Here is a 9935-nt window from a genome sequence, read left to right as displayed (position 1 = left end):
CCGCCCAGCGGCCCCGCTCGGGCCATGCTGCCACAGATAATGGCCCAGAACAAAGATGGCAGCTGCTTTGTAGGGGAACAGATTTGTGGCAAGTTGAGATAAAATAAAGAGGAAGGAGAAAGGGGAGTGGAGACGGTGGCGGGGAGCAAAAAACATACAAGGAAAAAGGAGGGAGTCGGGGGAGAGAATGGGGAGACAGGGGCCAAGGTGTCTCAGGGAGAAAAGGGCGGCAGGGCTCGGGCTAGAGAAAGAGCGAGGAGGGCTGGCTTTGCCCAACAATAGCGACAGTAATGACGGCGATAATCATAATAGGGGTAAGGTGCCACCAGCACTTGTCCCTGGAAAATGCCCTCAGAGAGCAGGCTGAGCTGGTTAATTTCCTTGCTGCCCTCACTCAGCAATATCAGCAGCAGCAGTGCTCCGGTCGCTTGCCTTGGGCCTCGGGAAATGGTGGGGGTTCAGACCATGAGGTGCCACCCCAGGTCCAGTTTCCAGCCCCCCTTATCTTAATTCTTCCCCGGTGGCTCAGACGATAATGAATCTGCCTGCAATGCAGGAGACCCAGGTTCCATCCCCGAGTTGGAAATATCCCCTGGAGAAGAGAATTGAGTGGTTACTCACTCCAGTATTCTTGTCTGGAGAAGTCCATGGACAGAGGAACCTGGCAGGCTACGGTCCATGGGGTTGCAAAGAGTCGGGTATGACTGAGCTACTAACACTTTAACTTTCATCCTTATTCTAGGCTCAAAGAAGGTGGAAGGATGGAGCAGGTTGAGGATGTAAAGGGGATACCCATTGTCCAGCTAGGGTAGCTGCTGCTTCTTTTTTAAAATATTGATTATTTGGCTGCATTGGGTCTTGGTTGCATCATGTGGAATGTTCATTGTGCCACTGGGAATCTTCCCATTGCAGGGCACAGGTTTCAGTGTGTTGTGGCAGGTGGGCTTAGTTGCTCTGTGGCATGTGGAATCTTCCTGGACCAGAGATCGAACCTGTGTCCCTTGCATTACAAGGCAGGTTCTTAACCACTGGGCCACCAGGGAAGTTCCTGGGAGAGCCCCTTTTAAAGAGCCCTCAAGATCTCTACTCCCTGACATCTCTGGACATCTTATCTGCCAGCTTAGCTGCAAGGAAAGCCAGAAGATACATTCTTTCCACTGGCCCAAAGCTGCCTGGAATAAAATCCAGACTCTTCAGCAAGGAAGGCGGGGAAATGATATTGTGATATTGGGTAGGCAGTTAGCTGTGTCTACCCCAGGGGCTTCCTAATGAGCGTTTGTGAAGCACATATTGTGTACCTTGATCCAAAGAGGCTGATGGAAGACCTCACCTAGAAAGGAGCAGCCAATCCCTTTGACAGATGGGGCAATTGAGGCTCAGAGAGGTGGAGTGACTGCCCAAGGCCACACAGCACGGCAGCACTCACGCCCAGGACTGCCCCAGGCCAAGGTCCATTCTCACAAACCCAGCATGGTCCAGGTCCCTCCTGGCTCTCTCTTTCTTCACTCAGAGAGGATTCGAATTGAAGCCTCATCTTAAAATGCAGGGCGGGCCTGGAACAAGGCAGGGAGATGGATCTGGGGTATGGAGAGAGAAGCCAGCTTAGAGGAGGTGTGGACTGAGGGCAGGGATGGGGTGACAGCAGCGACAGTCATATCTGCTGACCACTCTCACTTCTCAGGCCACTTCCTGCCTGATAGCTCAGTGGAAGTTGGCAGCTGCCTGTGATAGAGTGGGGCCAGCTACCAGCAGCTCTGGAACAGCTGGGGAACCAGACGCAGCACCCCAAACTGCCGGAATGAGTCAAGCCCCACCTGCGTGTGCTCCTGCCGTTTTCTCCATCCAGAAGGTCCTGCCCTGAGGTGCACCCCTCCTCCTTTATCAAGGCCTGGTGGGATGTCCCTTCTTCCAGGAAGCCCTCCCAGAACCCTCTGCTTCCTCTTGGACTTGTCCATAGCTGAAGCAGCACTGCCCTGGAGAAGGACGGTGAGAATCCAGATGGTGGAGTTTATATCTCCTGTCCCCATGTGTCCCCCATGCTCTGCTCAGCCTGCATGTCTCTGGGTTTGCAGGCGCTGGAATAAAACCTCTGCTCATTGTGACTTAGGGATGTGAATCCTGTGAGCAGGGTGATCTTGGGAGAATCCCTTCGCCTGTCCAAGCCTCAGTTTCCACATGTGTTCCTTGGGGGTAGTGATCCTGCCAGCCTTGACTATGGGGGTGATGTGAGGGAGGGAGTGCTGAGTCAGCACAGAGCCGGGACCCAGTAAATGCTCGAGAAACGTCAGCTTGAGGACAACCCTGACCCTACCTTTCAGGGCAGCCGTGGCTAAAGGAACAAGACCACCTGAATGTGCTCGGAATGGAAGCGGAAAGTAATTCTGTCAGCCCTCGTCCTCTTAATATGTCAGACTCTAATTACAGTCCCTCCTCTTTGATGTTATTGCTAAAACCTTCCTGTGCTCCGTCGCTCAGTCGCGTCCGACTCTTTGCAGCCCCACGGACTGTAGCCCGCCAGGCTCCTCTGTCCATGCGATTCTCCAGGCAAGAACACTGGAGTGGGTTGCCATGTCCTCCTCCAGGGGATCTTCCCGACCCAGGGATTGAACCTGCATCTCTTACATCTCCCGCATTGGCAGGTGGGTTCTTTACCACTGCACCAACTGTTTATATATATATATAAATATTTTTTTAAGCTGTTGCACTAGAACATTCTTTAAACTGTCCCTGAATCATCAGGCGACTTCCTTGTGCGGAGGTCAGGCCCACTGGGCCCCATTCTAGAGGAATTGGGGGTGTCCTTGTCACCCCAGAACTGGAGTGCAGCGCCTGCCTCCTCTCTGGAGAAAAAGATATATAACGCTGAATGCTGTGAAATTTGCCGCTGTGAGAACAGCTAATTTTTCACACCCAGACGAACTGGCTGGGTTTGTTAAAGCCCAAGATAATCAAATAATCATTATAACTCATCTTCGCCCCTCCTGTCTTTCGCTCTTTGTACCATTAATGTCCCAGTGGGGTGCAGCTCTGGTGAGTGCAGACCTAGCCTATTTAGATAACCTTCCGGTTGGTCTTCTGAGAGCGAAATATCCCTCCTGGAGTATCTTACAACAAATGAACCAATCCTCTCTAATCTTCTTATCGTTGTAGCCTCTGCTCCAGGCCTGGTTATCTCGTGGGCTTGCAAGAGAGAGAAAGCCAGAGATTTATACATATATATTTACGTTTGATAGAAATTGCTATAAATATATGTATATGCATGAAATAAGAAAAAAGGAGGCACCAAACAAGAGGCTAAGCTCTTTTCTCTCTCTCCAGTGAGGCAGCCTGACTGGCCTCTCTGCCTGGCCCGGGAGGCATGGAGAAGGTTCTAGAGACCTTCGTGCGCTCTGCTCCCTCCGCCTGCCTTGGTGGTGGCAGGGGAGGCGAGGTAGGGGGGTGGGGAGAAAGGAGGGTGGCCGGCCTGGCCATGGGTTAGGGGGCCAGCATCCAAGTGGCCGGCTCCCTGGAGACCCATCTCCGTCCAGCAAGGAGGTTCCCGTATCTTTCTCTCTGTTTCCCCATCTTCATGACTGTCTGTGTCTATATTTTTCTGTTTTTATTTTTTTCTTCTAAGCTCTCTGTAGCTCCCTTCCCTCCACCTTTTCTTTCTCTCCCTCTCCATTTATTTTTTTTCCTCTCCCCTCTGCTGTTTATTTCCCTGTGTCTCTACCAGCCTGCCCTAGCCCACTCCTCCCTGCGTCCTTCCCCACCCTCCCTGCCAGCCCTTGCCTGCATTCTCTTCTCTCCAGACCCTCCCTGGAGCTCTCTATTTCCCCCTCACCTCCCCGGCTTTCAGCTCCCCCAGCATCTTGGTCCCTCCAGCCTCCCTCCCTCCGCCAGCTGCCCCAAGCATCTCCTCACACTCGTCTTCTCTGCCTCCCACACCCTTCTCTCACCATCCCCCACCAGTCTCACCTCCATCCCTCCCCCGGCCTTAATTTCTGATTAATATGTTCTTAGCCAAGGAACGAGAGAGAGGGAGGGAGGGAGAGAAATCTTCTAAATAAATCATTTCGTCATGTGATGAGCTAATCTTCAAATGACGGTCGCTATTTATCGAGTTTTTAGCAGTGCATGTTAAATAGTGATATGGAAGTTACATTTACAAAACCCCATCGGAGTGCTGGGATTTTTAACTTCATTGCCCAGAAAGAAAAATGGTGATGACCAAGATAAGACCTCTTCGAAGCTTTGGCCCTGAACCCTTAGTGGGAGCAATTAAGCAGTTGGGGGGTGAGGGGGGCAGGGGGCCCCCGCCCCTCCCCAGGCTGCCCCCCCACCCCGTTTGCCGACCCTTCATCCCCAGCCGAGTACAGTGCCCTCCACTTGCTGAGGTGCCTCACCCCTTCCCACAAGCTCTTCTGATTCGCCCTGAGAGGGGAAGGCGAAGTCTGGAGTCAGACCCAGTGGGGTTTGAACAGAGCCAGTGTTGCTAAGTGGGTCTCACTGGGCAAGAAGCTTTGTCTCCCGTGCCTCAGTTTCCCCATCCAATTCCTAAACGAGTGCTTGACACCTGGAGGGGGGGGAATACTACTTTTGTTATGTGAAGAGGAAATTTCAGAATCAAAATCGCAATATCCAGAGCAAAATTACGAAATTCCTTCCAGACGATTTTTTGTTGTTGTTGCAGAAAATTGTCTTTAATGGGGGGTGTAAATTTCCGTGTATTGGATACACTGTGGGGGGGGTCTTCCAGTGGTGTGTTGCTTAGGGCCCCTCCCGCCCGGAGTTCTTCATTGTTAAGAATGTTAAACATAGTACACTTCAGACTACCTCTTGGGAAAAGCTTAACTCAGAATTAGATATTTCTAACTCTTGACTTAGATGATTAATATTATGCTTTTCTCATATACATTTTATGTTATAAAGCCCTGAGATTTTATATTAAAAATTTACTAATGACAAAAGAAAAGAATGTTAAACAATGTTCATTATTAACAATGTTAAATGTTCTTAAATGCTCCAATATTGCTGCTGCTATTAATAATCTAATAATAATACAAATAATAATGATGATAATATCTTCTTCTCTTTTTTGTGTATGTGTGTCACGTGCTGGGGACGCTGGTCTGGACTTTACATAAGCTATTTTGTGTGATTTCAGCTTATTTCCTTGTCTTTCTACCTCCCCAGAGAGATTAAGTTGACATTTTCGTGTCTCACAGGACAGATGTGGACTAAGACGTAGAATTTGCAAGGGAAGAGACTGCAGCTCAAAATGATCTAGTCCATGAAGGTCAGGCCCGGTGCTGGGCTCTGAGGATCCTTAGTTGAAACTGAGGCTTGAAGCTTGGAATCCTCATAGGCAACCAGGGAGAAGGCAACTAGAGGTGCCCAGCGTGCTTTATAAGGTAGGGAGCCCCCCCATCCACTGGAAGCAATCAAGCTTAGACTTCCTAACAGAAATTCTTATGGTAAGCAGGAAGGTGGGTTTAATTCTGGGGTCAGATGGACCAGGGTTTGAGTCCTGACTGTTCCTTGCTTGGAGGAGAAAATTAAGCCTGCTTCTGTCAGTCTTCTTGGCTGTGAAATGGGTGCATTAACACTTCAGAAGGAAGATAATTCGAGGGCTAGAGCTAGTTTATGCAAAAGGCCCTGGCAAATAGTAGTTGCTCACTAAATGTCAGTGATCATTATTTCCCGGTCTTCTGCTCTCTAGTCTCCAGAGGGCTAAGAAAGCAGAAAGTGATGGAGCTGATGGATAGCAGGGTAACTGGCTTGTGTCTCTAAGCTCCCAGTTGTCCTGTGATCATGCACTTGCTGGTCCTCAGTTTCTTCACCTGTAAAATGGGATGATAGAGGAGACACAGAACTGTACTCATACAATGGGAGGGTCACTGGCAAGAATAACATTAACAGCTGCTATTAATGGTGCATTGTTAGGGATTTGCAGATGGATGATAAGAATGTGGCCCTGGGTTCAAGTTCCGGCACTGCCACTTACTAGCTGTGTGGCCTTGGATAAATTACTTCACCTCTCTGCACCACTGCACTGCCTTTGGGAAATATCCCCACCTCTTTGAGCTGTTCTGAGTGTTTGAGTCTGGACTCCTTAGCTCACGTTTCTGCTCCAGGGTGGCAGGGTCAAGGTCTTGGGCTTCTGTGTGATCCTCAAGGCTCAGAGCTGAATGCACAGCCAAGGTTAGGAAATACAGTATTTGTTGAGTGATTGTTTTATAAATATGTGAATAGTAACTACAGCAAGCAGCTGTTGCAGAGACTCCCCTGGAGGTCCAGGGGTGAAGACTATGCCTTCTGATGCAAGGGGGGCATGTTTAATACCTGGTTGGGAAACTAAGATCCCGTATCTTGCCTGCTGCTTGGTGTGGCCAAAAATAAACAAATAAAATCAAGTAAATTAAAAATAAAAAAAGAAGCTGTAGCAGATACTGTCAGCTGCCACACATGTCACTTGGCCCCACCCCAGGTTCAGAGAAGAAGTCTCAAACTGATGGGGACCTATCTCCAACACCTGCCTCTCTCTGCCCGGGAGCTTCCTATGGTCATAGGAGTGATCTCTATCCTCACACAGGGTTGGTCACAAGTTCTAGGAAGTTAATGCCCCCAGGAGCAATCTTCATCCATGACCGATGGGAGCAGGCTGACAAAATCCCAGCTTCTTTGCCTTTCAAAGGCACGTTCTATGCAGCCTCCCAAATGCCCTCAGCAGGACTGAGTTCCCCTTCCCCACAGCAGCTCATGAATGCATGCTGTATAGTTTTCTTCCTTCCCCTGTCTTACCATCCCTCCTTTCTGCTTTTGGCACCATGTCTCAAAGAAAACTGCTTCCTCTCCCTTTTGTCTCAGCATTTGCTTTGCAGGAACCCAGTCTAAGAGAGTGGTTTACATTTGCATTCCACAGAGGCTCCTAAGTTAACAAAAAATATTTTCTCACGTTTTTACATTTACAGTTCTGATCAGCACTGTGAAGAGACACAAGGGATGCTGAGAACTTCTGAAAAGTAGGTCTGCTCTGGTCTTGGGACGGGTGATGTGGAACAGAGATCTTGAAGGAAGAGAAGGATTTCACAAGGGGGTGGGGTAAAGGGCTGCTCAGGCAGGAAGAGCAGTCTGTGCAAAGGCCCTGTGGTGGGAGGCACGAGGTAAATTTTGGTCAGAGAGTGAGGGAGACAGCGTGCCCCCCAACTTACCATGTGATCTCTGGGAATTCATGTCACATCCCTGAGCTTCACTTCCCCCATCAGGGACTTCCCTTGTGGTCCAGTGGTTAAGAATCTGCCTACCAATGCAGGGGACACGGGTTTGATCCCTGGTCTGGGAATATTCTGCATGCCGCGGGGCAACTAAGCCCGAGCACCACAACTACTGAGCTCTTGCACCCTGGAGCCTGTGCTCTGCAACAAGAGAAGTCACGGCAATGAAACCCACGCACTGCAACTGGAGAGTAGGCCCTGCTCGCTGTAACTAGAGAAAGGCCACACAGCAATGAAGACCCAGCACAGCCAAAAAGAAATTATTTTTTAATTCTCCCATTTATCAAAAGGTGCAAAGCTATCTGCTTCTTCCCATCACTTCTGCTGAATGTGATGTGGGAACTTATATGCTCAAAATAGTAAAAGTGGCCTAGAATTGTGATCCAGGAATAATAATTCACATATTCTCTTAATGGCCACTGGTTGAATTTTTCCTGTGGAGGCACCATGAAGGGCCTGTCTGTGTTCCCTGCTTTTTCTCCAAGGCCTTTGGTCTCATGGGGTGACATTCCAGTGGAGGAGAGTCCAAAAATAGATATACAAATAGTTGAAAAATATTTATAGATGCAGTGATGAAATTTATGAAGAAAAATGAAGCAGAAGGTGCAGGCAGTGTAGGAGAGGGGACATAGTTTAGACAATAAGTCTTCTGAGAGCAGAGACTTGAAGCAGGTGGAGGGGCCCACCATGCAAATATCAGAGGACGAGCACACCAGGCAGCAGGAACAGCAGGTGCAAATGTCCTGAGGCAGAGTGGCTTGTGGGAGATATAGTGAGGAGGCTGGTATCCCTGGGACACAGTAAGCAAAGCGGGGTGGGAGGGGTGATGGGAGTGGAGATCAGAGAAGTGGTGTGAGTTAAGATCCCAAAGAACACGTGGGCCTAATGTGAGGAGTTTGGCTTTTAATCTGAGAGAGTCAAAGATCTGGGAGTCAGAGCTGGGGTGGGTGACATCGTGGGATTTATACTGAAGGATCATCCTGGCTGCTGCATGGAGAGTGGCCCATCACGGGGCAAAGATGGAGGCGGGCAAGTGATGGATGAACTTCTTCCCTGGACCACTCCTTCCCACACTGGTATTACATTGGATCCTGCTTCCCACACACCCATTCCTCCAATGCCCAATCCCCGGGCCGTGTGCTGGCCAGGGAGTGATGGGCTACAAATGAGTGGGCAGGCAAGCACCTCTAATTTCCACAAGCGCCGTGGGTAAAGGCTGTGGCAATGTGCAATTAAGCTCTGAGCTTTAAAAACACGGTAATAAGGGGCTACGGGCTGAGGAGGCAGCCTGGTAATTTAAATGACATCCAGCTCGAATATGGAGTGTCTAAATGTTCTCTTCCAGAGATTTATATCAGCATAGACCTGCCTCATTCATTTATTTAGTTAACTAGCTACTTATTGGCACGTCCTCCTAGCCGCTCTCCGAAGAAAGAGACAGAGGCCCGGGTGGCTGCTGGGGGCATCTCTGTGCAGGGATGGCCAGTGAGGATGATGACTATGGTGATCTTTGACCTGTGATGAAGACCTACTGTGTGCCTTGCATTCAGAGGCTCTATTGTGAGAACTCCACTAGTCATGTATGGATGTGAGAGTTGGACCATAAAGAAGGCTGAAGAATTGATTCTTTTGAACTGTGGTGCTGGAGAAGACTCTTAAGAGTCTCTTGGACTTCAAGGAGATCAAACCAGTCAATCCTAAAGGAAATCAGTCCTGAATATTCATTGGAAAGACGGGTGCCGAAGCTGAAGCTCCAATACTTTGGCCAGTAGATGCGAAGAGCTGACTTATTGGAAAAGACCCTGATGCTGGGAAAGATTGAAGGCAAAAGGAGAAGGGGGTGGCAGATGAAGAGATGGTTAGATAGCATCACTGACTCAATGGACATGAGTTTGAGCAAACTTGGGGAAACAGTGGAGGACAGAGGAGCCTGATGTGCTGCAGTCCATGGGGTCTCAAAGAGTCAGACATGACTTAGTGACCGAAAAAGAACAACATGGTGAGAAGAAGCAAGGTTGTACATGTCCATTATGATGTATCTCCCTGCAATTGTGAGGAAACAGACACGGGGAAGAGAAATGACTTGTTCAAGGTCACATAGCTAGTGAATGAGATAAAACCCAGGTCTCTGGGTGCCCAAGCCTGAGCTTTGTCAGTGACCTAACATTAAATATCATCTCCTCGCTTTGGGTCCTGGCATGCATGGCTGTTTCCCATTTAATGGTTGTTCAGCCATCAAAATTTATTTCACCACCTCTTTCAGACTCTCCAACCTGACTGGGACTTTACAAAACCCCATAGACCAAGGCTCTTAAAATCAGATGCCTCTAGCAGATAACAAGCTGATGAAAGAAATCTAAGAGTGTTGTGTGCAAGAAGTGGTTATGCCTCAATTTTTAAAAAAAGAGGAAAGAAATTAACACAGCATTGTAAATCAACTATTCCTCAATAAAAATTGTTTGAAAAGGTATTTAAAAAGAGGAAAATTAGAAGATGTCAAAGATGAAATAGCATCAAACTGAACCTTTCTCTTCAATGTTATCAGAAAGGTCAAGAGAATTAAAAAGGAATGCCTTTCATACTCTGTTGTTCTTATTAGTTAATTTTCCTTCTCTGGACCACTTACAATTATTGTGACTACCTGGTTCCTGCTCCACACTTTAGAAACAATCTTACAAG

At 48.5% G+C, this 9935-nt stretch overlaps 1 long non-coding RNA gene across 2 annotated transcripts; it reads left to right on the top strand.

Annotated features, from left to right (window-relative positions):
* Positions 1-1713: 1713 nt before the first annotated feature.
* Positions 1714-9715, top strand: LOC148774894 (uncharacterized). 2 transcript variants are annotated; one of them, XR_016035280.1, is made up of 4 exons: positions 1714-1986; positions 2496-2639; positions 6954-7004; positions 8230-9715. It is a non-coding gene; the product is annotated as an uncharacterized LOC148774894 (long non-coding RNA). The 2 variants fall into 2 exon arrangements; XR_016035279.1 differs by lacking the exon at positions 8230-9715 and adding an exon at positions 7295-7980.
* Positions 9716-9935: the final 220 nt, after the last annotated feature.

Source organism: Moschus berezovskii, chromosome 19, assembly GCF_049115385.1.
Source record: "Moschus berezovskii isolate FMDL1 chromosome 19, NW_MosBer_1.0, whole genome shotgun sequence".
NCBI classification, from domain to species: Eukaryota; Metazoa; Chordata; class Mammalia; order Artiodactyla; family Moschidae; genus Moschus; species Moschus berezovskii.
The sequence above is the reverse complement of the archived record's forward strand: the minus strand, read 5'-3'. Positions and strand labels throughout refer to the sequence as shown.